Raw genomic sequence first — 27,804 nt, forward strand, 5'->3', positions numbered from 1 at the left:
GACACACCCACAAGCAGAGTGACTGGAAGGGAGGGGAAGGATCTTGTCAAAGTGCTCCTTCACTTCCCCCCCTCCCAATAGGCAGTTGGAAAGTCTGGGCCAAGATGGCAAGTGGAGAAAGGCACACTCCTTGTGATTATTTCTTTCTCTGTATTATTCTCCACAGGATAGAATAGAAGAAGCTTGATGTCTTTGAAGCTCACAGGCACAGAGGTTAGGATTAACTTCTGGGCTACAAATAGGAAGAACTTGGCTTGAGGAGGTTGTGAGTATATCCCCAAAATATATATCTAGGCACTGCTCCCAGTTGATAAAAGGTTTAATGATAGCTGGGAATGGGAAGGATGGGAGATGGATAAGTATTGATAAGGTCAGGGAAACCCTCAAACAGTTATGTCAAAGCAGTCCCTCCCCCCAAAGGGAATAAGGTATTTTGAATGACTTATTCACTCTCTAACCCTATAAATATTCTTCTTCTATATCAAGATAACTAAACTAAGGTAGACTGTGATGTTGTTGAATGTCTAACCAAAGTAAAACAGCTTGGCAGTCATGAACTAAATGGCTCTGCTCAGATTCAAGCCCCAAGCCCCAAGACCAACCCAGGACTAAAAACCAGCAAGCCTGGTGACCTGTCTTCTTATCCCAGGGCTCCAACTGTCTTTAACTGCCCCCTTTCTTAGAGTTCTGTGGGGGGGCTCTATGGAATTCTGTGCTGTAGCCTGAATCCCTCTCAGCAGTTTGTACCCCTCTCTGCAATATGAATCTCACAATGCTTAGCACATAGTAATTGTTATATAAATGTATTTTTCCCCTCCTCTCTTCCCATCTCCCAATTTTTCATTCATTTATTTGTTCATTTTGTCTCCATCATATGAATAAACATCCAAATATAAGGGAACTTATTATCTTCCACTAGGGATATTGAGGGCTAAAGAAATTGGTAGTTGTTGCTACAGACCTTTCATAGTTTCATTATAAAATACAACTCCAGCTGTGAGATCTGGGTTGATAGAGAGGGGGTAAAACAGCTTGTAGTCAATGACCTTGAGCTGCATAAGTAAGTATGCTGTGCAAGACAAACTTTCAAGATGATTTACACAAATAGTGCCTCTTTTTCATCAAGTTCCCTCTAATAGACTCATGTTTTCATATTGAAGAACATTATCATGCAATGTCATTAGGATAATACAAACCTGCTCTTATAAATTTGTCACAAAAGACCACACAGTTTAGCAAAGTAATGCAGTATGACTGCCTAAATTCAAAGGCGATTGTGCCAAAGACATCCTGCTTAAGCCTTGTTCATTATTTGGAAGTCTGTAACCAGACAGTTTTTTTACTAAGTAGAGCTGTTAAGGGGAAATGATAGACCTTATCTCACAATAGACATGCACAAAATAGACGAAGAGACCATAGCTTTGTTTAGTGGTTTCATTATGGGCATGTGTATCCATTCTACAATTTAAACCTTAACTCATTGTTTACCTCCAATTTTCTTCGAATCTGCTTATAAGACTTAGTTTTTATTTTTTTTTGGACAACTATGTGGAACAGTGAATAGAATGCTTGGCCCAGAGTCAACAAAATTCTTCTTTGGGTGTTCAAATCTATCCTCAGACTCGTCACTTAACCTGTTTGCCACATTTTCCTTATCTTTAAAAGGAACTGGAGAAGGAAATGGCAAACCACTATATTATCTCTGGAAAGAAAACCCTCAAAATGGGGTCATGAAGAGATACATATGACTAAACAAAAGTTTAAGAACATATTTATCTTCCAGTTGTTTGTAGCTTACATAATTAAATAGTGCTTGACATAATAATATTTATTTTACTAACATTAAAAAGTAAAGTGCAAGAGAGCAGGAGATTCCCACTTTTGCTTAGTTTCAGATAGTTACCTTAAAATCAAATGATTGGTCCTTATAAATCACCAAGTCTGAGTCACAGAAACTCAGTTAAAAGGAACTTTACTGGCCTTACACATAGTCCAATTCTCCCAATACAATATCTCTTTCATCTGTCTTTTTTTTCAACTCACATAACTTTCACCCTAGCTCATTTTTTTTCCTGGGTTACACCAATGACTTTCTAAAAGTTTTCTCTTTCCAATGTTTTTCCTATCCAGTCACTTGACCCTGCTTGCCTCATTTTCTTCAGCTGAAAAATTATTGAGAGGAGGAAATGACAAACTATTCTACTATCTTTGTCAAGAAAATGGAGTCAAAAAGATTCAGATATGAATGTAGTGAGTGAACAACAACAATTTCCATACATACCTTATATATTTTCTCCAACATTTAATTATATGCCTCTTCAAGACATGAAATATTTTCACTTTTCTTTACATTTCTGACACTTACTGGCCTAGCACACAGCTGGGATTTTAAAAATTCTTGTTAACTTGATTTTACCAGACTTCCTGATTCTAGGACTGACTATAATTATTTTTCTTCTCTGACTTTCAAAGAGCAACAATATGAACTAATGTCATAGACCATGTGATTCTGGCTTACATAGAACTAAAATTTCAAAGAGATTCTTCAATTTCCTGGAACCATATATGACCCATGACCTTCTCCACAATTGGGGATATGAGTTCTGTTGTGGTACAACTTGTTATCCATATACATTATCTCTTTAAGATACATAGCATAATACATTAGCTCTGTTGATTGTCCATTTATCTACAAGTCTTTGTCTAGATAACAGAAATTTCAATCTACTTTTCCTTTTCAGAATTAATTATGCTAGAATTTTTTAGCAGTAGCTTGACTCTAACTCATGTTAAGAAGGTCAAATGTCCTTTAAAGTGGAGGCATCTACAAGGAATCTGCAAAAATAGCTGTGGGTTAAAACTTAAGCTATAGATGTGATCTTTGACACATTTTTCTAAATACTTCTCTTCGTGAACAAACATGTGCTTTATAATTTCATAACTTCCACTAACATTGTGAATTTAAGATCCTAAAAGGTATGTCATTACTTCTCCAAGTATATAGGGTTAATTTTGAAGGGTTAGGGATTCTAGTTCTATTGCTTATTAGCTCCCACTCATGTGTTTCCTACTTATTATCAGCCAATATTCTAAATTAGCTTTTAGAAAAAAGATATTTACTAATATTTATGATAAAATTGTCAGTAAAAATATCTCAGGCTATATTTCCCCCACCCCCAAATACTGTGGAATAGTACCCCTCAAAAATGCACAGAGGAGAAAGAGAAAGACTAAATTTAGATTATTTTAGTCATTAGAAATAGGTGTAAATAATATGTGGCCAAAGAGTAAACTCTGAAAGCCTAAATACAAGAAGTGAAGAAGATAGCCTCAGGGCAAAAACCACAATATAGCTCTCTAAACTATAGACCCACCCTTGAAAATACCAGCCATAGTACATGGGGCTCAGAGCAGCAGCAACAGCAGCAGCAGAAGCAGCAACAGCAGCCAGGGTGGCAACAGCATCTGGAATCCATGAAAAGTAGGATAGACCAGAGATGGGCAAACTATGGCCTGTGGGCCAGATGCGGGCCCCCTGAAATGTTCTATCAGGGTGCACAACATTATTCCTAATCTGACAAATACAATGAGTAGGATACAATACAATGTAACTTCAATAGAGTTGCCTTAGAAACAGACTGACAGAGGAACATTTCCTTTCCTTTGGCCCCCTCTTTAAAAAAGTTTGTCCATGCCTGGGATAGACCAAACTGAAAAGGAAAATAGCTATTGATCTTATGAGACAGCAAGAATTAATAAAGCAAAATGAAAAGAAGGAAAAAAATATGAGGAAACATAGAATATCTCATTAAAAAGACAAGTGACCTTGAAAACAGATGCAGGAGAGACAATTTGAGAATTATTGGACTACCTGAAAGCATTGAACAAAAAAGCTTGCCATCAACCTACTTGCCAAGACAAATTCAGGAATTATATGAACATAACTACAAAACAATCTTCACACAAATAAAACTCATTCTAAATAATTGTAAAAACACCAATTCCTTATAGGTAGGATACATTAATATACTAAAAATGGCCATCTTACTTAAATTGATTTTACTAATTCAGTGCTATTCATATTAAACTGCCAAAATATTTTATAGATTTTGAAAAAAAATATTACAACATTTATCTGGAAGAACAAAAGATCAAGAATATCAAGGGAACTAATGAAAAAATGATGTCAAGGATGGAAGTCTACTGTCACCAGATCTTAAACTATAGGGTAAAGAAGTGATCATCAAAACAATATAGTATTGACTTAGAGATAGAAGGGTGGATCAATGGAATAGAATTTGGGTAAATGTCCATAGCAAGATAATGTTTGATTAACCCAAAGATCTCAGTTTTGGGGACAAGTACCCACTATTTGACAAAAATTGCTAGGACAATTGGAAAACTATATGGGAGAAATTAGGTTTAGATCAACATCTTACACCCTATACCAAAATTAATTCAAAATGAGTAAATGACTTAAATATAAAGAGGGAAATCACAAACAAATTAGGTGAACATAGAATAGTATACCTGTCAGATCTATGGGAAAGGAAGAAATTTAAGAACAATCAGGAGATAGAGAATGCAACAAAATATGAAATGAATAATTTTGGTTAAATTAAATTAAATGTTTTGTACAGACAAAACCAATGCAAACAAAATTAAAAAGGAAGTGACAAATTGGGGAGAAAATCTTATAACAAAAACCTCTGACAAAGGTCTCATTTCTCAAATTTATAAGAAACTATGTCAATTGTACAAAAAAATCAAGCCTTCCCCAATTGATAAACTGTCAAAGGATACAAATAGGCAGTTTTCAGATAAAGAAATCAAAACTATCAATCAGCACATGAAAAAGTATTCTAAATCTCTCATAATTAGAGAAATGCAAATAAAAACAATACTGAGGTACCTCCTCACACCTAGCAGATTGGCCAATATGACAGTAAAGGAAAATAATAAATGTTTCAGGGGTAGTTGCAAAATCAGGAAACTAATGCATTGCTGGTGGAATTGTCAATTAATCCAGCTATTCTAGAAGGCAATTTGGAATTATGTGCAAAGGTCTTTAAAAGAATATGTACCTTTTGATCTAGCGATATCACTACTAGACAATAAGGAAAAATACTTGTACAAAAATATTCATAGCCTCTCTCTTTGTGGTGGCAAAAAATTGGAAAATGAGTGGTTGTCCCTCAATTGAGGTATATGAACTGGGAGAACCTCAGTGAACTGATGCAGAGTGACATAAGCAGAATCAGGAGAACACTGTACCCAGAAAATAAAACATTGTGGAACGGTACAATATATTGCACTTTGCTACTAGTAGCAATGCAACAAGCCAGGGCACTCCTGAAGGACTTATGAGATGGAATGCTTACCACATCGAGAGAAAGAACTATGGTTGTAGGAATGCAAAAGAACACATGATATCACTTATCACATGTGTATATGGGTGTGTTATCTACCTTTCCCTAAACCTTGTACCCTTAAATTAGCTATTAAACTATCTTTTTATAACTCTCCTCCTGTTTCATTCCACAACACAAAGGGCTCATTCTCATTTAATAGGAAAACCCTGGCTGTGATGTTCTGAAGTGACAGTTGCTTCCCAACTGCCACCATCCATTCCCAAGTCCTGTGCTTGTGGATGTAAAGGTGATTCCCCATTGCTATTTGTTCATAGTCAGTTATTGCTTGCCCAAGCAATCTGCTTTTCTCCCTTTCTCTAAACCCAGTATTTAATTTACCCCATTTATACTCCCTGCTGTGGGAGATCTTCATAGGCTTTCCACATGACTTTCAAACTGCAAATTGATCCTTAACAACTAGAGAAATCTTCAGTATTGTCAATTACCTTTCAAGCATATTTGTCATCTAAAGATATCTAGTTATAGTCTACTAAGGAGCCATTGGGCCTGTGGCCCTCTGTTTTAAGGTCCCTTTTATAGCTTTTGCCAGCAGGAGGTTAGATTGTTACTGACCCAAAGACTGCCCAACCCCTGCAAGCTGAGCTGTGCTGCTCTCAGTCCTTACTACAGTCTGAGAATAATCTTACAAAACTCACGTGGGTTTGAGTATTGTGTTACCTTCTGCTGAGATAGTTTTGCTAGGATCTGACCACTGCACATGCCATAGCTTCTTGGAGCCACAGGTGAAAAGAAAATTAGAGGTATATTCCAAATCAAGATCTTGTTCCACTTGCCTCTACATCTTTAGCTTTTATTCTCTTCCCAACTGGGCCTTTACTCTCCTTCCCTGAGAACTAAGAAAGAAAGATGTTCAAAGTATTTTGTCTGTGAAGAGCCTGTTTAACACTTTAACTAAATTTTTAGATCAGAGTGCCTTCTTTCCTCATGCTTAATTTTGATATATGGTTCTCACAGTCCCAGACCTTCCACAAACAATGAAACAAAAATAATGATTCTTACAGGATAGAAGGCCTCTATCTTTAAAGATCTCTTTGATCATAAAAAACAAATCTTTCTAAACTCATGCTAGACCATTCCTTCCAAGTACTGCAGTAATCTTGTGTTTGTTGGGAAGTGTGCAGACTCCAGTGGCTTAGAGGGAATAACCTTTTCTCATCTCAGGAACTTCTCAATTTCAGTAACATTTCTCACCAGGTATCTTGGGCCTGACACCCTTTCACACTTTCCTTTGAAGTTTCACATGTTTTATTTTAGCATCACTCTCCTGACTTTGTATTTTGATCTTTCCCGTCACTATAGTAACTTTCCTAGTTCATATTTTTCTTTGTCTTTTACTCATTTTCCTCATCTTTTTTCATGATCTTCCCTATATGCTAAAGTTTAACTCTGTCCCTGGAGTGGAGGGAATATTATCTGTGGCTCCTTCTAGTGCTAAATCCAGTGTAAGAACCAGATTGAGATGGATTCTGCTCCCCAGCAACAAGTTCCACAAGTGTCATGAGCACTAGCTGCTCCACTCACTGAAGGTTCCCTGATGTGTGCTTGCACCAGACCTCTCCTCCTACTCCCAGTTCTCCTGCTGCCAAGTGCCCTGGACTATTCCTCATGATACCCAATTCTGTAACTCTCCTCTCTTATTCCAGCAAGATTGGTTCTTCCTGTTGCTATCTCTCTAGATTTTCTTGCCAACAGATATTTTGGAAGTAATATTCAAATTACCTGGAACATCTTCACAACAAAAGGGGAGAGAGCAGGTGGTATCATAAAATCCAACTGATACTTCCATTTAACAATAAGAGAAAGCTTTTCTTTTCCAATTCTGACACAAGTGAAAGCTTGAATGAATGATTTGGTTGAATTGAAATTTTTATCAAAATTTGATTGTAAAACATTGGCAGAGGCTTTTAAATAACTTTCCAGGGAATATGAACATTTTTGCAAAGGCATAAGTATTGTGGAATAAAAAGAGCATCAGGTGTAGTGTGGGTGTAATGGGTGGCATTTCTTAATATGAAGTGATTGTTGGGCAATATTGAGAGGAAATAGATTAACATGGGTGCAGTTGGAAAGAGGGGAGAAAGTAAATACAACATTAATAGAAAATTATGAATAAGGAAAAAAATTACTACCCTATTGGAAATAAATAGGTAAAAACAAACCATTGAAATCTTTGAGTTTGTGTATTCTATTCTACAAAATGAAAAAGTTTTCCACCAAAATGGAAAGAAAAAAAAGGCAAAAGTAAGTATTAGAATCCCTACAGAAAGGCCAGGACATAATATTCTCTTCAAGGAGCTGTGAATATGAGTGACTATTCTAGAAAACTGTTTGGAATAATGTGAGCAAAATGACTAAACTACTGGATATGTGTTGCAAAAATATCAGACAAAAAGGTCCTATTTATCACATTCTTTTCCCAGCTGGACTTATTTTTTACTTCTTTGACATTACTCATCCCTCCTATTTAAGCTTGCTTTTTTGTGTTGTCTTTCCCCACTAGATTGGAAGATCCTTGAGGTCTGGGACTCTCTTTTACATACTTGTATGCCCAAAGTTTAGTATAGGCCTTGGTGCATAGTAGATGCTGAATCAAGGTTTATTGATTATTGATCAAAATTTTTCTAAAAATGGTTGGCGGTTTTTCTACTACAGAGAAAAATATTTATTCAATCACTCCGGACTCTATCTTTGTTGAAGAAGAACCATTCTTTCCTAACTCATTCCTCCATATGTCCTCACTGGTGTGACTTTTCCCATAACTACTGACTTCCACTCTGATCTGGGAACTTTGTGAGGTGGGAAGGATTGAAAAGAACGAGCAACTTTAAACTGGCCAGGAAAAAAACAAACAGAAAAGAGTATTGATCAAAAGCAATGTATTCAAGGAAACAATCTGATTTCCCAGTATTCTTTCCTCTTCGGTACTATTGTTAGCTCATTAGCATTTTCCTATTCCTGCCTTCTTTGAGTTGAGCCCCCTGACTCCTATGTCACAACATAACCATCTGACATTAATTTATGAGATTATCTTGAACAATTTAATCACTTGCCTTCCTCAGTGGAACTCTCTCCAACTATAGGAACTCTCCCAGTTAACATACATTTAACATCAATGGTTAGTATACTCCATTTCTCTTATATTCTCCATCTCCCCATTGACTCTTTACCCCAAGATGTTGATATGCAAATACCATTCTCTCCATGCTCTATGCCATTATCCTCATTGCCCTCAAATTTACCTTACCAATGCCCAAGTCCCAAATGGATTGTCCCTTCCTCTGCAATATGGAAACATGTTCCATAAACAATAGATTTCTTTTTATCTTAATCCTTTTACTTATCAGTCACTTTCATATTGTTTCCATCTTATGGCCCTCATTAACTTAGATCCCTCCTGGTGACACCATCTCCATGGTCATCATTTCTATTATTGTTCACACTTTCATTTATTCTTCTGAATTGCTAGTAGAGGAGGATGAATCATATAGTCTTTACTTCCTATTGCCACTTACAGACACTTTCTCTAACATTATCTCTTAATGACCTCTTCCTTATGTTTCAAAATATTCTAATTTTTAATTTAGTCTAAATCTTATTGGCTATTTTTATCTTCCTTCAGAATATTCCATGTATTTACCCAATGTCTGACTCTCAAGTTGTTTTCTGCACCAGAATCTGTGCCCTCATACTAGAGGACTTCAATATATGCATATATATATATATTGATTTTATTTCTAATATTCCAAATTTCTACTTTTCCATACTCCGTGGTCGATATGACTTAATCTCGATCTCTACCACAGCTATAAATGGAGACAGTCATGTCTCTGATCTCATCATCACCCACAAAAATTTCCATTTCTATACCATTAATTCCAAAATTTCTTTATTAAATCATAACCCTTGGTAATTCCACTTTTCTATGTTTGATGTCCGCTGTTCCTAATTATCTTTATGATCTCCATTCCCTCAAATTCTGAGTTCTTTCCTGACCCTTATGCTGGATAAACTCTCTTTTCCTTCCTAGCTTGTCACTTTGCTAAATCATGTCAACTTTAAACTATCATCTACAACAACCTATTCCCTTGATTATTTGTTCTGTTGCCAACCACTCCACCTCCCCAAATGAATTACTCTCAACACCCATATCCTTAATTCCTATTCTTAAGTTACTGAACAGAGATGGAGAAATCATGAAATCATGATGATTGGACCCATAATGAATTTATGATAAACTATTATAGCCAGGCCTTCATTCTGACTATATTACATTTTTTATAACTTCTTAATGTATTGGCTATTCCACAGTGATTATTCCAAAACATTTTCCCCTTCCTCCAGGCTTTTTGGGGCCCCTTCCCACAGCTTCCCGAGTTTGGACCCCATTTTTATTTCCATAAAAATTGAAGACATTTTTGAGTATCACTTATTTCCACCATCTCCTCATTTGATATTATTTAGACATAGTCAAGCAACATCAAACATTTATTTTGCATTTATCATATATTAGATACTATGATAAGTGCTGGGAGTACAAATTCACCCAGAGAAAAAGACAATCCATATTTTCAAGAAAGTTATATTCTAATGAATGAAGACAACAGATGAAAGGAATCTGAAAGGGTAGGGAAAGAGCATACAGCTTTATGACACAGATGTTTATTCTCATTGAGAGATCTCTCTCTCTTTCTCTCTCTCATACACACACATACACACACACACACAAATATAGACAGATACATGTGTGGGTTAGGTGAATCCAATCCTGGGGAGAAGAAGATGATTTAGTTTTGTTATGGGTAACATAGAGCTTATTTAAAGATTAAATATTGATAGCCAATTGATACTGATCAGGTGGTAGATACAGGCTAAAGCCATTAGAATAACCTAGTTGAAGGCAGTGGATGGTCTGGCTGGACACAGTTTAATCCAACACTTATTTATTTTTAACTATGAGGAGAAGCAGGGACAGGATAAAGGAGGTAGAAATAAAGCAGGGAATGTCTTTTAGGTAATATTTAGACAATTAGATTAATATTTAGATAATATTAATATTCTAATATTTCTAACTAAAACTCTGAACCCAAACTGCCCCTCATGGAGTGTCTTCTTTGTCTACCAGGTAGACAACTACACTTTCATATGCTAACTGATTACAGATTAAATTCTATCTAATTAGCCTATTCTAAAATTATGAACTTCAAATTATATTAAATCCTTAAATTATCTATGAAAATTCACAAGTTGCCTCAACTGTCAAATATGGCAGTTAGAAGTCACTAGCCTTGTCTGACTCTTCCCAGCAGGGAGTCAGACACTGATGCTGTTCCAGTAGGAGGAAACAGAGGCCCCTACAGGCAGTTTTTCTCTCTCTGGGAGAAAAGCTCTCACTCTAACCACTTTCTTCAGCTTAACAGATGTTCTTCCGACTTTTCAAAGTTAACTCTCATGGAAATCACTAACAGATAGTCCCAGAGAAAAATTCCCAGCAACTTGCTCCAGAAAGGGATTTCAAGTGACAGGCCAAGAGTTCTCTAACTATCTTCCCCAAAATACCAATTTTATTTCTGCTGGTTTCTTAAAGAGCCTTCTTAAAGAGCCTGCAGCAAACATTATGTGGCTGTTCTCTCTCTTATAGGAAACTATTCAAATTACACCTCTATCTCTGGTTTATATCTCTGCTTCTAATTTGACTAGATAATTAATTAGTAACTAATTAAAATCAGCAGTTTATCTAGAGTTTCAACAAAGATGGGATGGGGGTCTCTTAGGATTGGACAATGTGGGAAACTTCTACCCAGAAGAGATATACTGTCAAATTTTTGGAATATAAATCAGTATGTAATTTATAAATAAAGGGTTCATAGCACAGTGGCCTTTATTTATGGTCAGGAACATTGCAAAGCTGTTTCCAAGACCTACAGCACTGTATTAAAGAAGTCCAGATCAAAGTAAATTTCTAGGGTGAAGAGTTATCTGTCAGTCTCTTCTCTAATCTTCAATCTCACCATTTTTTTCTTGTGCCTTCTCTACATATCCATGTGTCTTTCACCCTAAAACAAACTAAACAAATTTATTTCCAATAATCCCAGCAAAATCCTCTTATCTTATATATCAATTTCTCTAGTTTTTCCTAACTTTTTGAGAAAGCTGTAGCTGAAGTCAAGTAGCAAGTGCCTTCATTCACTTCCCTTTCACTCACTCCTAATTCCTCTCTGCAAGCTTATTTCTGGAGTTGTCACTGATTAGAAATTAATGTCACCAAAGTTAGTATTCTTATTTATAAAAGCTCTTTTCCAGTATACTTTGCAAGATCTTCTTCCTTAAGGTAATGTCCATGAACATTGGATGTTAAATCCTTAAGGATCTAGACTGAGCCGTCTTCTCATTTTCATCTATACTCTCTACTTTGATATATTATCAGCCTCCATGGATTCAATTATCATTTCTACATAGATGATTTCTATGTCAATCTATGTATCTATCATTTATGTAGAAAGTTATATAGGGTGTTCAGAGAGGACTAGCATGAATGGTATAAAGACTTACAGTATGCTTTTTAGGTCTCCTCATCCACCTTTTTATTTCCATCTGTCCATCTCACCTTTAGCTCAAGAAGCTCCAGTAAAATCATCTCAGCAGATAGATAAAACCAGATTGAGGCTAACTGACAGATCTCAAACCTATTGGTATGTTAGGGAGATGTCTACCTCAAGCATATAAAGATTTTTCTGTGCAGAATGAGCAGATAAGAACAATTTGTTCCAATGGCCACAAAGGTGCCTGAAGCAGACATTGTGGAGTACTTGGAGCTTGTTCAACACTGAAGTCTTCAAGGCCATCCATTGCATCCTGTGAAATTGGAATTTATCTTGACTTTTGTCTTAGAGAGTAAGACTGACAATGTTGTGCAACTCTGCTTCACTTCTATGCAATTTATGTGCAAGTCAACACATCAACCATTATCCACTAACATGATGGCACTGATCTCCTTAAAAAACAAAGGATAAATAACAATGTATGTAATATGTAAATACATATAGGTCTCTTGAGTTCTGGATTCATATCACCATCTCAACAACATCCTCTTGAACATCTTGAATTATATGTCTTTCAGGCTTCTCAAATTTAACATGTCTACAGTAGAATTCATAAAATAAAAACAAAAAAAAGAAAAAGAAAAAGAAATATTTCCCCTATTAATAACTTTACCATTATTGAGAGTATCTCTCTTCCAGGTTTGCAAACTCCATGTCATTTTCAGTTTTTCACTCTCACACTCTCCCTCATATCTCAACTATTGTCAATTTTGTAATTTCTACCCTGACAACATTTCTTGTACATATATCTTTCCCATTCATATAGCTACCAATTTCATAAAGACTTCCTCTCCTCTCATTTGGAATGTTTAAATAGTCATCTGAATAATTTTCTTGTCTCATGTCTTCCTATTCTAATTCATCCTCCCCTTTGGTTCCAGTTATTTTTACATTTCATAGTCTGACTATATTGCTCCTACTCCTTTAGCAACGTCCTTTAATACCTCCCTATTATCTTCAAAATGAAGTGTATCTGTCATTTTAAATAATTCATAATATGACTTAAATTTACCTTTTTTTAACCCTTATTAAATATTTTGTCCTTATTGCACTCTGTTGCAGTGAATTTGGTCTTATTGATTATTCCTCCTGCTTTTAAATGTGTACAATTATTAATATTCAAATATGGATAGGAAATTAAGGAATGACAACAATAAAACCATTAGACAGAACCACAAAAAGAAATAGGAATGGTATATGAACATTTCATGGTGAAATGAAATCTGAAACAATTCAGTTTTGCTTATTTTTGCATTGATGATGTTAAATATCTACATACAGTAAAATATGACGCTTGCTGAAAATCACTTACTTTCATTGACAATTGTAACCTGTTATCTGATTGGTGTAGTATGTACATTTCAATAAAAAGTATTCCTAAAATAAATTCACCTGCTTGGCTAGGTAGATTGATAAAAATGGATAATAGACTTTTAAAATATTTCTGTATATTTCATAATTTATAACATAACGTATTATTGTTTATGTACAATCATGATTGTAATTCGTTAATAAATAAATGTATCTTCTTCCATAAATATGACAAGGCAGCCTTAAAAAATTATAGATGAATGTAAGTGATCAATGTTTTCTTACATTGATTTTGAACTAAAAATAAAAAACAAATAAACAAACAAAACAGTAAACACTAAAAAAAGTTTAGAGAAGTCAAAACACAGAAGTTCAATGTTAAGCGAAAATTAGAACAAAGTCAAAATCAACATTTAATAAATGTGTCTACCTACAGTGTCCAAGAAAAAATATCTAATTAGAGCATGACAAAATACAATGAGCAAAACCATGGGAAAAAAGGAGAATGACAATATCAAAAAATTTCTGCTGGAGCTAACCATAAACTAAAATTAGCATTGTATATCAGAATTTGTTCTTTTCCTTTTTTAAAAAATATTTATTCACGAAATATTTTTTCTTTTTAAATATTGTGTTGCAAATTCTCTCACTTCCTCCCAAGTTTGTGTGTTGGTTTTCCCTGCTACCATAATTCATTGTTGTGGTCCAATTCTTTTTGGGGGATTTGCTCATTTTTCTAACCTATTTCTTGACTTTAAGCTTTGTATTAAAATTTTATTTGGCTTACCTGGAAGTGGAGAGGGACTGTTCCAAGTTTCAGGCATTTTATTCTACTGTTTTTGAAGTTAGCTCTGGGGTCCCAAGTTTTCTATCTGGAAAAGTAATGTGATCCAAAGAAGTGTAATCATGTTTTTCTTGGTCTGTGGCTCTGGTTTTTACCAAGAAAGAGCCCTTGCTCCCCAGAAAACACAAACACTAATAGTTTTCTTGGCCCTGGAACTGTGACCAGCACCTCTGCTCCCTTGTGACTGATGAGAACTGTACTCCACTCAGCTCCATTTGTACTCAGTGCTAGCAAGGGTCCTTTATAATCTCTTTCTGACCAAATGTCTGATCCACCTTAATTTCTCTAGACCGAAAGTTCTAAAATCTGTTTATGCTTCCATTGTTGTAGCTCTCCCCAAGTTCCATCACTGGTACTGTATCATTGTGTGCAAGGAAACATATATGCCAATATCACAGACATTTTTTTTACTAACGTCCTAGAATGTCTTAGACTGGAACAGTATCTTGCTGTGACCTTTTGTTGACTCAGCCAATCCAAAATTTTATTTGGTTAGTCATTTTAATCATTTGCAGGGAATATACGAGAGTTCTGCTGGGTTGCTGCCTTTACTCTGCCATTTTGGCTCTACCCTTCATTTTTCCAACCAAGAATACATTTGTTCCTCTTAGATTTCATATTATTTGATTCAACTGAGAGTTTCAACTGCTCAAGATCATTTTGAATTCTGACTTATTTACACAAATTGTTAGATGTCCCCTTATGCTCTGGACTATCTCAAAATCTGGTTAATAAGTCATCACTAAACAAATGCAGAAAATCAATAATAAATAGTAGACACAGAATTTCAAAGTAGTTCATAAATACAGAATGTACTATATATACCCAAAATTCACTTACATCTCAAAAATGGTGCTGCATTAACCTTGCAAAATCAGCATTATCACTTTCTTTTCAGATATTAAGCTGTGCTAGGACACACTCAGGATAAACTAAATGAGTGGCTATAGTTTTTAGACTTTTCTATTATAGGATGTTAATAAGAACAGAGTTATGGATAAAGTACCTAAGCTATTGAAAATAAAAAATGCTTAAGCAATTATGGTAATCCAAACTACCTTGTATTTAGTTACTTTGAGTGTGTGTGTGTGTGTGTGTGTGTGTGTGTGTGTGTGTGTGTGTATTTGTTATTTTCCTGATTAGAATGTAAGTAACTTGGGAATGTTTCATTTATTGCATTTGTAATCCCAGTACAAGAACTAAAACATAGTAGGTGCTTAATCAATGCTTGTTAATTGATATATGCATCTTGCAATATATTAGGAATGGTTATTTAAATTCTGGGGATCCAATTTCTTTGTCCATTTCTATGTCCTTGTAGCAATTGTGAACCTTATTTCTAAGTAAGGAGGTGAATCTACTTAACCGTTAAACTCTCAGGGTTCCTCAGGGACATTACAATACCATAGTCAATGTATTATCCTCTTAATGTGACAGTTTCTATGCGAACATTTACATGGAAGCCAAAGCCTGAGAAGCTCCATTCACTCATAACCTAGATGAAGATTAAAGAAGGAAGCATCACTAATTGCTGACACAAAAGGAAGTACAAACTTTAAGGTGTATAATCTGACACACTTGATGAGTTTTCTCCAAATATGATGTGTGTACATTTGCTACTGGGTAGCCTTTTCAACTTGGAAGATAAACTGAACTTTCTTTTCCTTAAACCTTCAAAGAAGAAATGCATTATCTCATCACTGAACAAATGTCAGTTTATGGCACTTTTTTCTGTGCTGTCTTTCCATTGCAATTCTTCAAATCTTAATACTTTGCACCTGGAAATGAATTCCATTCCATTTATTTTGACAAAGAAGTTACTCTTTAAGACAAAACAGTATGGTTCAATAGTAACGTCTTTTTTTTTTTGCTAAAATCTTCTCAATTTTCTATGTGATTCAGCATCTCCTTACCCAGCCTTGGCCAACAGAAATGGTTTTGAGAGAAACCCTTAATTCTAGCACTTCTACAAAGACAAAGATGATTGGCAAAAAGGTAGGGATAAGGGCATGTTTCTGGATTATTCAGGCCATTATTGTGACCAGCTTTAGATTTTAATATCAGGTATTATTGTAAGGCACAGAGATGTTTCTTCAGAAATATTTATTACCTTATTAAGGTAAACTGCCTTCCCTGCTGGTGGACAATGTTTTATATAAAAACCTCAAAATCCTATAAACTTCTCAGTTGGAGACCAAGTACTTTTTTTTTTTTTGCTGACACCATGTTGGCCATTACTTTTATTCTAATTTTAAGGACAGTGGTAGCAGCACTCCAATTAACCAATTAATCAAAATAATATTCTAGTTTCTGCATATCTAGTTCTTAAAGCCTTTTTTTCCTTAAGAACATTATTCTGAGTAATGCCACCTCCTGCTAAGGCAAGTATCAGCCTGCCCTGGAAAATCACCCGAGTTAGCTCTTTCCAAAGCAATGAGGAATTCCACCAACACTGATACATAAATGACCATAATTAGTCCAAAGAAATGAATAGGAAAACTATGGCATTTGTTGTATTCAGTGGAGACAGCACCTGCTTCCCTCACAACTTCCAGAGTTCTTTGTTTCACTTTCTAAATCTTGGTCCCAGGATACCTGGAAACTCAATATACTTTAATAATAAGAATAAGAATAATAAGAATAAGAACAATGAGGAGTAACAATAAATTCTTGCTATTAGAGAAAAGTATATCAACTAAACAATGATCTTAAACTTTTCAGAATGATGAATGATTTCTCTATTATATCATTGAAGAGTTTATTGAATGATTATACATTAAACCATTGTGATTATTAATATGAAATTTCAGATAGAGTAGATTTAAAAAATATGGAGATTAAAACTATCCCTGTCTATTGGCCTGCTTTTCTGCGAATAAGAATTTTCTGAAATAGAAACAAATCAACCCAAAATGCTAAAAAGTAATAGACCATATCATCTTCATGTGAAAGTGAATAGGGACAACGTAGTAGAATTCACAGAGTCTCAGACTTGGAATCAGGAACATCTGAATTCAAATGCTATTCAGACACATAGTAACTATGTGATTCTTGGAAATTTATCACCTTTACCTTAAAAGAATGTCTACCTTAACATAGTGAACTTGATAAAGTTGATTAGTAGAAAGAACAAATATAGCAATAACAATTTTGATGACAATAAACTAACATTTTAATGGAATTCAAATATTTGTGGAGCCCAATAAATTATGTTTTTTAATGTTCACAATATGCTCTGAACCAGGTGATATTATTACCTATATATTTTTGAATAGAAGAGGAAACTGAGATACAAAAAGTTTAACTTTTCCAGGTTTACATACCTAGTATTTAATGTAGGATTGAAAATCAGATATCCTTAACTCTTGTTAAGCCTTGTTCTGAATCAAGATCCACTTCCTATAATACTGTGGAGTATAAAAATTTATTAATATATAAGTTGATGTTACACAATATCTACAAGATGGATAGGACATCAAAACCCATTTATTCAATCCTATACATGAGCAAGAAGTATCTGTATAACTATGATGGTGAACTTATGGCACACATGCCATAAGGGGCATGCAGAGACCTCTCTGTGGGCACACGTACAACAGAGTTCCTTACTAGAAAAGCATAAGGACTTGGGCAACCTGTTGCCTTCCCCTTGTCTACCAGACTGAGAACATTTTTTTACTTGACCCCCACTTCTGCCCAGGAGAGCAATAGGAGTGCTTACTCCCTCCCCTATCTGGGATAAGGTTGAGTGGGTCACAGGCAGCAGAGCTGGAGGTGAGCAGAGTGCTCAGGTCACTTCCCTCCCTAACCTTAACCCTAAATTAATTTCTAACCCTAAACCTAAATTCATTCTAACCCTAATTCTAATCCTGAGGATGTTTTTTTCACTTCACCTGCCCCTCTGACCAATGGGACCACTTTCTCTCTCCCATGTTTGAGGTAAGGGGTATTGCAGAAGGGGCCAGAGGGACAAGGCAGCTGCCTGGCACTCAGTCTCAGGGGGACAGGTATGGCACATGATTTCTAGGTTGGGGAGCAGGTCATGGCACCTGACCTCTAAAAGGTTCACCATCTATACCATCCCTTATAGGAGATAATCTAGCCTTTCCTCACAAACTTTAAGTGATGATAACTCAAGGTTATCATTTCTGTTTTGGGAAAGCTCAAATGGCCATGTGCTAATACTAATGTGGGATGATTTATTTTTAAGTGATTGGAGTATTTCAAAGATCAAAGTAGGCTTTGTAGAATCTATACAAGGCCCTTATATGACATCAACAATCATTGGCTGAAGAAATATTTGCTAGAGCTTAATGTTTTGAAGTAGAAAACATTACCATCTGATGGCTTCCATTCCAAGCTTCAGACCCATGATTCCCTAGGATTATGTTTTAATTCTGGAAGATTCAGTCTATGAAATTATATAGGGAGTTTCAGGTTCCAGAGTCAAGAGTGGGAGTAGAAGCAGGGAAGCTCAAAACTACCATGAGAATCCTCTCCAATCAATCTTAAAATGACACAACAAAATGAATACAGGAATAAAAGAAACAAAAAGGAGACAGAGTGAAGCAACTTTCAAGAAGAGAACAACCTGAAAGATAGGCAAAGATCATCTGGGGCACTGAGGTGAGAGAGGAGCAGATAGCAGCAGGCTACAGCAAGAAATAAGGAGCAAGCCAAGAGAAAGACCCCCACCCCACTACCCCCTTCATCTACTGTGCCAGGCTTTGAATCTGAGCCCAAGTCAATACCCAGACATTGAGACTCTGCCTGAGCCAAGAGAGGTCCAAACCAATGTACATCCCTTAAATTTCCAAGTAAATCTGCAGTGAGGTCCAGAATTACCACCTGGGGCTATCTATGCTGTGCAGACTGATCTGTGGGGGCCCAGAGAGAGGATAGGAGTCCCAACCTGAGCTCATGGTTATGACATAGATCCCAGTTTGGGGTAGTCAGTGGACTAGTGGACAAGAAGCTGGACCCCTGATCCTCTTGCCAAAAGCTCAAAGTAGAGCCCCAGGGCAAGCCCAGAGTGACACCAAAAGTCTACACAGAAGCCTAAGGCTAGAATTTCAACTTCAACTCTCAGCAATGGCAGGTGGATAATTGAATCAGCAGTGGGAGGTGGCTCAGAGCTCCCAATCCACAGACCATCATACCATCTTAGAAAAACTGAAACTTGCAGAAACCCAGAAATAAGGTTAAGGGTATCATCAAGAAAGGACTAAAGCTTAAGAGTGTGCCCTAACCTCCAGAAGAGCATACTCTATCTTTTAAAAGGCTGGGGAAGGGGCAGCTGGGTAGCTCAGTGGAGTGAGAGTCAGGCCTAGAGACAGGAGGTCCTAGGTTCAAACCCAGCCTCAGCCACTTCCTAGCTGTGTGACCCTGGGCAGGTCACTTGACCCCCATTGCCCACCCTTACCAATCTTCCACCTATGAGACAATACACTGAAGTACAAGGGTTTAAAAAAAAAAAGGCTGGGGAAATGAGAAGACAAAAAAAGAAAAAAAAACTAACTATATAGCATTTTTATGGAGACCCAGAGTAAAGCACAGACACAGAAGGAGACAGTGAAAGCAACACAAACAAATGCAAAGTTGAAAAGAAAAATACAAATTGGACCCATATTCTGAAAGAGGTCAAAAAGGATTTCAAAAATCAGTTAAGAGAGGTAGAAGAAAAATGGGGAAAGGAAATGAAAACAAAGCAAGAAGAAATGGGCCATATGAAAAAAGGAGGTTAAAAAAAGTGATGAAAGAAAATCATTTCTTAAAAATTAGAATTGGGCAACTAGAAAGTAATGATTTCATGAGTTATAAAGAAACACTAAAACAAAATCAAAAGAATGAAAAAACACTTCATACAAATGAATTCAGATCTAAACAATTAGAAAAATATTAATTGCTCATGGGTAGGCTGAGTTAATATAATAAAAATGACAATTCTACCTAAATTATTTATTTATTCAGTGTTATACCAATCAAACTACCAACTAATTATTTTGTAAAACTAGGAAAAATATTAACAAAATTCAGCTGTAAGAACAGAAGGTCAAGAATATCAAGGGAATGAAAGATAAAAAAAAATGTTAAGAAAGGGGGTCTAGCAGTACCAGATCTCAAACTGTACTATAAAGCAACGATCATCAAAACAATCTAGTACTAAGGAATAGAATGGTAAATCATTGGAGCAGGTTAGATACACAATATACAGGAGTAAATGACCTTAGCAACCTAGTGTTTGATAAACTCAAAGACCTCAATTTATTTTAAACCCTTAACTTCTGCGTATTGGCTCTTAGGTGGAAGAGTGGTAAGGGTGGGCAATGGGGGTCAAGTGACTTGCCCAGGGCCACACAGCTGGGAAGTGTCTGAGGCCAGATTTGAACCTAGGATCTCCCAACTCTAGGCCTGACTCTCAATCCACTGAGCTACCCAGCAGCACCCCCACCCCCGATTTTTTAATGAGAACTCACTCTAACAAAAACTACTGTGAACATTGGAAAACAGTATCGCATAAGCTATGTACAGACCAATATCTCACATTCTATACCAATATAAGGTCAAAACACATATATTATTTAGAGTGGATACCATAACTAAATTAGGAGAACTACAGTATAGTTTACTTAGCAGATATTTAGAAAAGGGAAGAATTTATGACCAAATGATATAGAGAATATTATGAGCTGTAAAATGAATAATTTTGATTAAATTAAAAAGCTTTTATAGCAACAAAACTAATGTAACCAAGATTCGAAGGTGTGAGAAATCTGTGTGTTATTCTCAAGGTAATAGTTATTAAGATATCCAAAATAAATATGCCTAGTACCTAGTGAAATTGATCTTTCCTGGGATTTTCTCACCCATTCAGAATACAGAGACATTTTAAATACCTTTCACCTGAGTGGAAGGGAAACAACGTATGTCTTCAATATACTATACAAAGTATTTTTGGAATTGTGGAATGTATCTTTCAAGTTGATATTTTAAATCATTAATGTTTGTATCTTTCCCCCAGTTTCTGTCAACCTTACCCCATGTACCATATAATCTATCTGCATTCTGAGTGAATATGCAGATTAGAACCTCTAACTGAATCCGGACCAGAGAGTTCCAAAAGAATCTGTGTGGTTTTGCGAATTAGGACCTCTAACTGACCAAAGAGTTTTCTAACTGAATTCTGTGGAAGTTGTCGAGAGAGTTCCAACTGAGTAGTGTTATATTCATAATCTGGGAAATGATGGATGCCACCTTGAATGACAGGGATGGAAGTTGGAAGACATTGAATATTCCCAGGTGCCGTGAGCCAGGGGAAACTGTCGGTTGGCCTCACAGTATAAATACTACCGCCACTTTGAGGAGGTCTCTCTCTGGAGGTCTATGGACAGAAGTCTCTGGACTGGGAAGTCTCTGGACTGAGTGGGTGGTTGAAGGATGGCAGGGAGGTCTATGAAGAAAAGGGTAGGAATAAATCCAAAGCTATTTCCTGATAGACTGTGAGAACTAGTGCATCACCAACACTGGTAGTGAGAAAGGTGAGAGAATAAGATCATCAGTACAGCTGCATCAATAGCATCCCCTATTCTCTGGCTTGGCTGTGGCCAAGTCCAGCCAGAAATAGTGGGAGTAAGTAAATCTTCAGCTTCCACCAGATTAATAGCCTCCAGTCCTGATTGTCAACTAGTTTATAGATAATAGATCAATAGGGTCTCCAATCCCCAATCCTTGACCTTGTTATCCTTTCCCTGAGTATAGTTAGAGTGTTCAAAAACAAGTACCTTCCTGAGTGGTCTGTCTATCAAGGCCCTTGGGAAGGAAGTCAAACACAGTCAGATCCTAAATGTTATCCAAGGCAAATCAATAGCCCAATACTAATCTGTCCAACTCCAGGTTACCCGTCGATCTAACCTCTAGAGGGTCCTTACTGGGCAGCTGTTAGAGAGAAAGGGATAACTTACAACAGCAGTCAAGGGTATTAAAAGTAGGTGTTCCTCCCATCAACTGCAGCTGAGGAGAGTACAGATAGATACATCAACATCATTGTACATCTATAGATCTCCCTTGGACCCTTTTTATTTATAACAGTAGGTAGTAGGTCAAGGATGTGAGGGACTTTTCCCCAGGTTTTTCTCTCTTTTTCAATAAACTACCCTATTGTGATTGCCAGCTTCCTGGTCTCTTGAATAGTGGCTAGACTGCCACTGTACACAAAGGGAAACAATAAATTGGTAAAATATCTTTATAACAAACATCTCTGATAAATGTCTAATTTCTCAAATTTATAAAGAACTAAGTCAAATTTATAAAAATACAAGCCATTCCCCAAGTGACAAATGGTCAAAGGATATGAATAAGCTATTTTCAGATGATGAAATCAGATCTATCAATAATTGTATAAAAAATATTCTAAATCACTCTTGATTAGCAGAATGCAAATTAAAACAATGCTGAGGTACAATGACCTCACACCTATCAAATTGGCCAATATGACAATAAAAGAAAGTGTTAAATCATGACGGACATGTGGCAAAATTGAGACACTAATGGAATTAGTTGGTGGAATTGTAAACTGATCTAACCATTCTGTAGGGCAATTTGGAATTATATCCAAAGGGCTATAAAACTGTGCATAGTCTTTGAATCAGTAATGTCACTACTATGTCTGTATCTCAAAAAGATGAGAAAAAAGGGAAAAGACCTATTTGAACAAAAATCTTTATAGATTCTCTTTTTGTGGTGGCAAAAAAATTGGAAATTGAGGGGATGTCTATCAATTGGGGAATAGATGAACAAATTGTGGTATGTGTTGGTAATGGAATACTATTGTGCTATAAGAAATGATAAGCGAGATTATTTCAGAAAAAGCTGCTAAGATCTGTGGGAACTGATACAAAGTGAAATAAGCACAACTGGGAGAATATTGTAAATAATAACAGCAATATTGGGCCATGATTATCTGTGAAAATCTGATTATTCTCAGCAATGCAATGATCTGGGACAATCCTGAAAGATTTATCATAAGGAGTGCTATCCAACTCTAGAGAAATAACTGTTAGGGGTCATTTTTCATATCAGTATATCTTTGGTTTTATTTTGGGGTTTTATGTTATGTATGACAGTACTATTACAACAATGACCATTGTGGAAATGTGTTTTGCATGACAAAAAATGGAAAAAAATTTAAAAAATTATTATGCAAACATCACATGGACAAAAGAACTTTCACACTGAAGGTAGGGTGAATATTTGAGTCATGTAAAAGGGAAGAATTTGAATTACACTTTAAGTTGATTTATTTTATATATAAATATATANAAGCACAACTGGGAGAATATTGTAAATAATAACAGCAATATTGGGCCATGATTATCTGTGAAAATCTGATTATTCTCAGCAATGCAATGATCTGGGACAATCCTGAAAGATTTATCATAAGGAGTGCTATCCAACTCTAGAGAAATAACTGTTAGGGGTCATTTTTCATATCAGTATATCTTTGGTTTTATTTTGGGGTTTTATGTTATGTATGACAGTACTATTACAACAATGACCATTGTGGAAATGTGTTTTGCATGACAAAAAATGGAAAAAAATTTAAAAAATTATTATGCAAACATCACATGGACAAAAGAACTTTCACACTGAAGGTAGGGTGAATATTTGAGTCATGTAAAAGGGAAGAATTTGAATTACACTTTAAGTTGATTTATTTTATATATATATATATATATATATTTCTTTTTTTTGGCCATGACAACATGGACTTTTAAAAAATTCTGTTTGTGATTTGATTTGTATAAGAAACTCTCAATATGGACTCTTTTTATAAAGATCTTTGCATGATCTTCCAATTATCATATCAAAGAATATCCTCAGAGTTCTGAGAAGACTTACCCAGAATCACACAATCAGCAAATATTAGAAACAAGACTTGAATCCAGGCCACAAAAATTCTAAAGTAGGTCCTCTATTTAATGCCCTGTTGACTCTTGCCAACAGATAGCACATCTATATTGATTTCTTTTTTCTAAGTTGGCTTACTTGTGTAATTTAAGATGTCCTCCAATCCTCCTTCACCTTATCCCCAGACATATTCTGTGTTTACATATCTCTGAGGATAACAAATATGTGTATTTACCTTGTAATGATTTATCTTCTCTTCCTATCTGAAGGTGAATGGATACCAATCACATGACTTAGAGCAGTGAAGGGCAAACTTTTTAAAAAGGGGGCCAAAGGAAAGGAAATTCTCATCTGTCAGTCTGTTTCTAAGGCAACTCTTTTGAAGTTTCATTGTATTGTATCCTACTCATTGTATTTATGATATTAGGAATAATGTCCCATGGCCAGATAGAACATTTCAGTGGGGCCTCATCTGGCCCCCCGGGCTGTAGTTTCCCCATCAATGACTTAGAGTAAGCAAAGACTTGAAGATCATCTAGTCAAATATTCTTATTTTAGAAATCATGAAATTAAAGACTAAAAGGTTTACATGACTTAACCAAGATTACACAACTGTGGTTTTTTTGTCCTTCATTTTTCAGAGTACTAAAAACATAACAGCTAATATCTTGACTTGCACTTGAATTGAATACAAGTGAGACAGAGTTGCTAAAAGTTGTCATCCTTGGCTCTGGCTGAATCTGGAGTGCCAAGAGCCCTCAAGGGAAACAGCTGGGCTGGCAAGCAGACTTTTAAAAAAATTTATTCATGTATTTATATAAATATATTAGTATTTTCATTTATTATACAAATATTTTTGTACCAGAGGATCCTTTTCTATTTTTAAAATTTCTTTTGGATATAGACCTAGACTGCATAAAAGGGAATTCATTGTTTTATAGCTCTTTGAGCATAATTCCAAGTTGTCTGAAGCTGAAGTACCCTCAATCTCTTTTTTTATTATAAATTTATTTTTTTACCAGTTATACGTAATAAATTACCACATAAGTTTTCCTAAGTCATATGATTGAACTTATCTCCATACCCCACCTTTGCTTCACTCTTCCAGTGCTGGAGGATGGTTTGACCTGAATTATACATATATTATCTTGCAAAGCATATTTCTATATAGTTCATTTTGATAAATGAGTAGTCTTATAAAACCAAAACACCATAATATAAACTCAAATAAACAAGTGAAAATTTGTATGCTTTTATATGCATTGCAACAACAACATTTTTTCCCCCTGGAGGTAAATAGCATTCTTTGTCATAAGTCTCTTAGAATTATCCTGAATTATTGTATTGCTGAGGATAGCTAAGTCTCTCCCTTGCAACATTTATCATTTTCCTTCACTGTCATACTGGCCAGTCTGAGAGGTGTGAAGTTGTACTTCCACATTGTTTTAATTTGCATATGATTATCAATAGCTTTGATTTCTTCATCTGAAAATTGCTTATTCGTAGCCTTTGATCATTTGTCAATTGGAGGATGACTGTATTCTTACAAATTTGATTTAGATCTTTATGTAATTGAGAAATGAGAGTTTTGTAAGATAATTTTGTTATACAAATTTTCTCCCAGTTTGTTGTTTCCCTTCTCATCTTGGTTACATTGTGTTTCTTGTATAAAACTTTTTAATTTAATATTCACAATTATTCATTTTGATGATCATTGTTTTATAGTAGAGTTTAAGATATGGTACTGCTAAGTCATAATCCTTCACATTTTTTTTCCATTAGTTCCATTCATATTCTTGATCTTTTGTTCTTCCAGATGAAGTTTATTTTATTTTATCTTCCCACGAATGACAAGCCAGCATTACAGGTTTTACAGTCAATTATTAAGTGCAAGAAATATCCCAAGCCTTCTAATTCTTCATTACCATATCTTATGTAGTTCTGACTAGGGCTCCATGATATTTAAATTATTTCTTTCTGGGTGCTTGAAATATTTTCACCTTGGCCTGGGAGCTCTTGAACTTGTCTATAATATTCCTGTGAGTTCTCATTTGAGGATTTATTGCAGGAGGTGAACTGTGGATTCAATTTCTACTTTACCCTCTCGTTTAAGGATATCAGGACAGTTTTTCTTTGATAAGTTCTTGTAATATGATGTCTAGACTTTTTTTATTATGACTTTTAGGTAGTCCAAAAATTCTCAGGTTTTTTTCTCCTGAATCTACTTTTCAGGTCAGTTTTTTATGAGATATTTTATATATTTTTCTATTTTCTCATTCTTTTTATTTTGTTTCATTTTTTCTTGATATCTCATGTAGTCATTAGTTCCTACTCAATAAATTCTAATTTTTTAGATATAATTTCCATCCAAGAGCTTTTGATCCTCCTTTCTCATTTGGCCAGTTCTACTTTTTATGAACTCTTTTCTTCATTTCAATTTTAAGCTTTTTCTACTTGACCAATTTTGCTTCTTAAGCTGTTATTTTCATTTTGCATTACTTTCATTTCTTTTTCCCATTTTCTTCCACCTCTCTTTTTTTTTAGTTTTTGAATTCTTTTTTGAACTTTTCTAGCACCTGAGACTAATTCCTATTTTTTTTTAATTTTGCTTGTGGCTCTTTTGATCTCCTTGTTCCCTACTGAATCTGTGTCTGACTCTTCTTTGTCCCCTTAGAAATTTTCTATGATTAAATGTTTCTTAATCTGTTTGCTCATTTTCCCAGACTTTTTTACTTGCCTGTGGGCTGGGAGTTCTAAAAACTATTGATTCAGTCTTCTCTGATGATGGCTTGCAATATTAAGAGCCCTATGGGGCTAGGAGGTCCCATCAGACTTGAGTAGCCATATAGAAACCCAGTATTCCACCTCCATATAAATTCAGAAAATCCCTTTATCATTCTCCTCCCCCAAGGGAATATTCTGGAGGTTAATTGTTTATCCCTAGCCAGGTTTTAGTCATATAGCTGGACATCCTCTGCCTATGTCTCCCACCCATCCAATGCCTATGAACTTTAGCAGAGGTGAAATTTATTAGGGAGATGAACTTGCAATAAGTAACAATTTTGGGACTGGAGATTCAGAGGACAAGAAGGTCAGACATAGTTTCAATCAGAAGGTTTATACCATAATCCAGTTGCTCATTATAATTGCCATTCTTTCTGTTTTCACCTTTGAGGAACCTTTTAAATCTTTGTGAAGTGAAATATTATGTTTCATATGCTGTCTTCCTGGCTGACCCTTGTCTGCTTCCAGGAATCCAGGTGTTACTTACCATAAAATCTCATTTTGTTGACCTTTTTCACTTTTGCAATGAGCTTCATGACTGGCTACATAGTCAGTACATATAACACGAAAGCAGTCATCCTGGCTATGATTACCACTGACATCATCTCCATAGCTTTTATCATATTCTGCATCCAGGCCAAGATGGATTTCACATCATGTGTAGGGTTCTTTTTGGGATTGTGCTAAGAGTGATTGGAATTATTACTGCTATCATGCTGGCTTTCAAATATGTACCCAGGTTTCATATGCTGTATGTTACCCTTGAGGCTATCACTTTTACTCTGTTTTAGGTATATGACACACAACTAATCCTGGGGAACAGAAAGCAAACAGCCCAGAGGAATATATCACAGATCCCCTGTAAATCTTCACAGATATTATCTACATCTTCACCCTTGTACTGCAGCTTCTGGGGGACTACAATTAA

General features: G+C 35.5%; 1 pseudogene; it reads left to right on the plus strand.

Annotated features, from left to right (window-relative positions):
- Positions 1-3,398: 3,398 nt before the first annotated feature.
- Positions 3,399-27,804, plus strand: LOC123245865 (annotated as a pseudogene).

The sequence above is a fragment of the Gracilinanus agilis genome, chromosome 4, assembly GCF_016433145.1.
Source record: "Gracilinanus agilis isolate LMUSP501 chromosome 4, AgileGrace, whole genome shotgun sequence".
NCBI lineage: Eukaryota > Metazoa > Chordata > Mammalia > Didelphimorphia > Didelphidae > Gracilinanus > Gracilinanus agilis.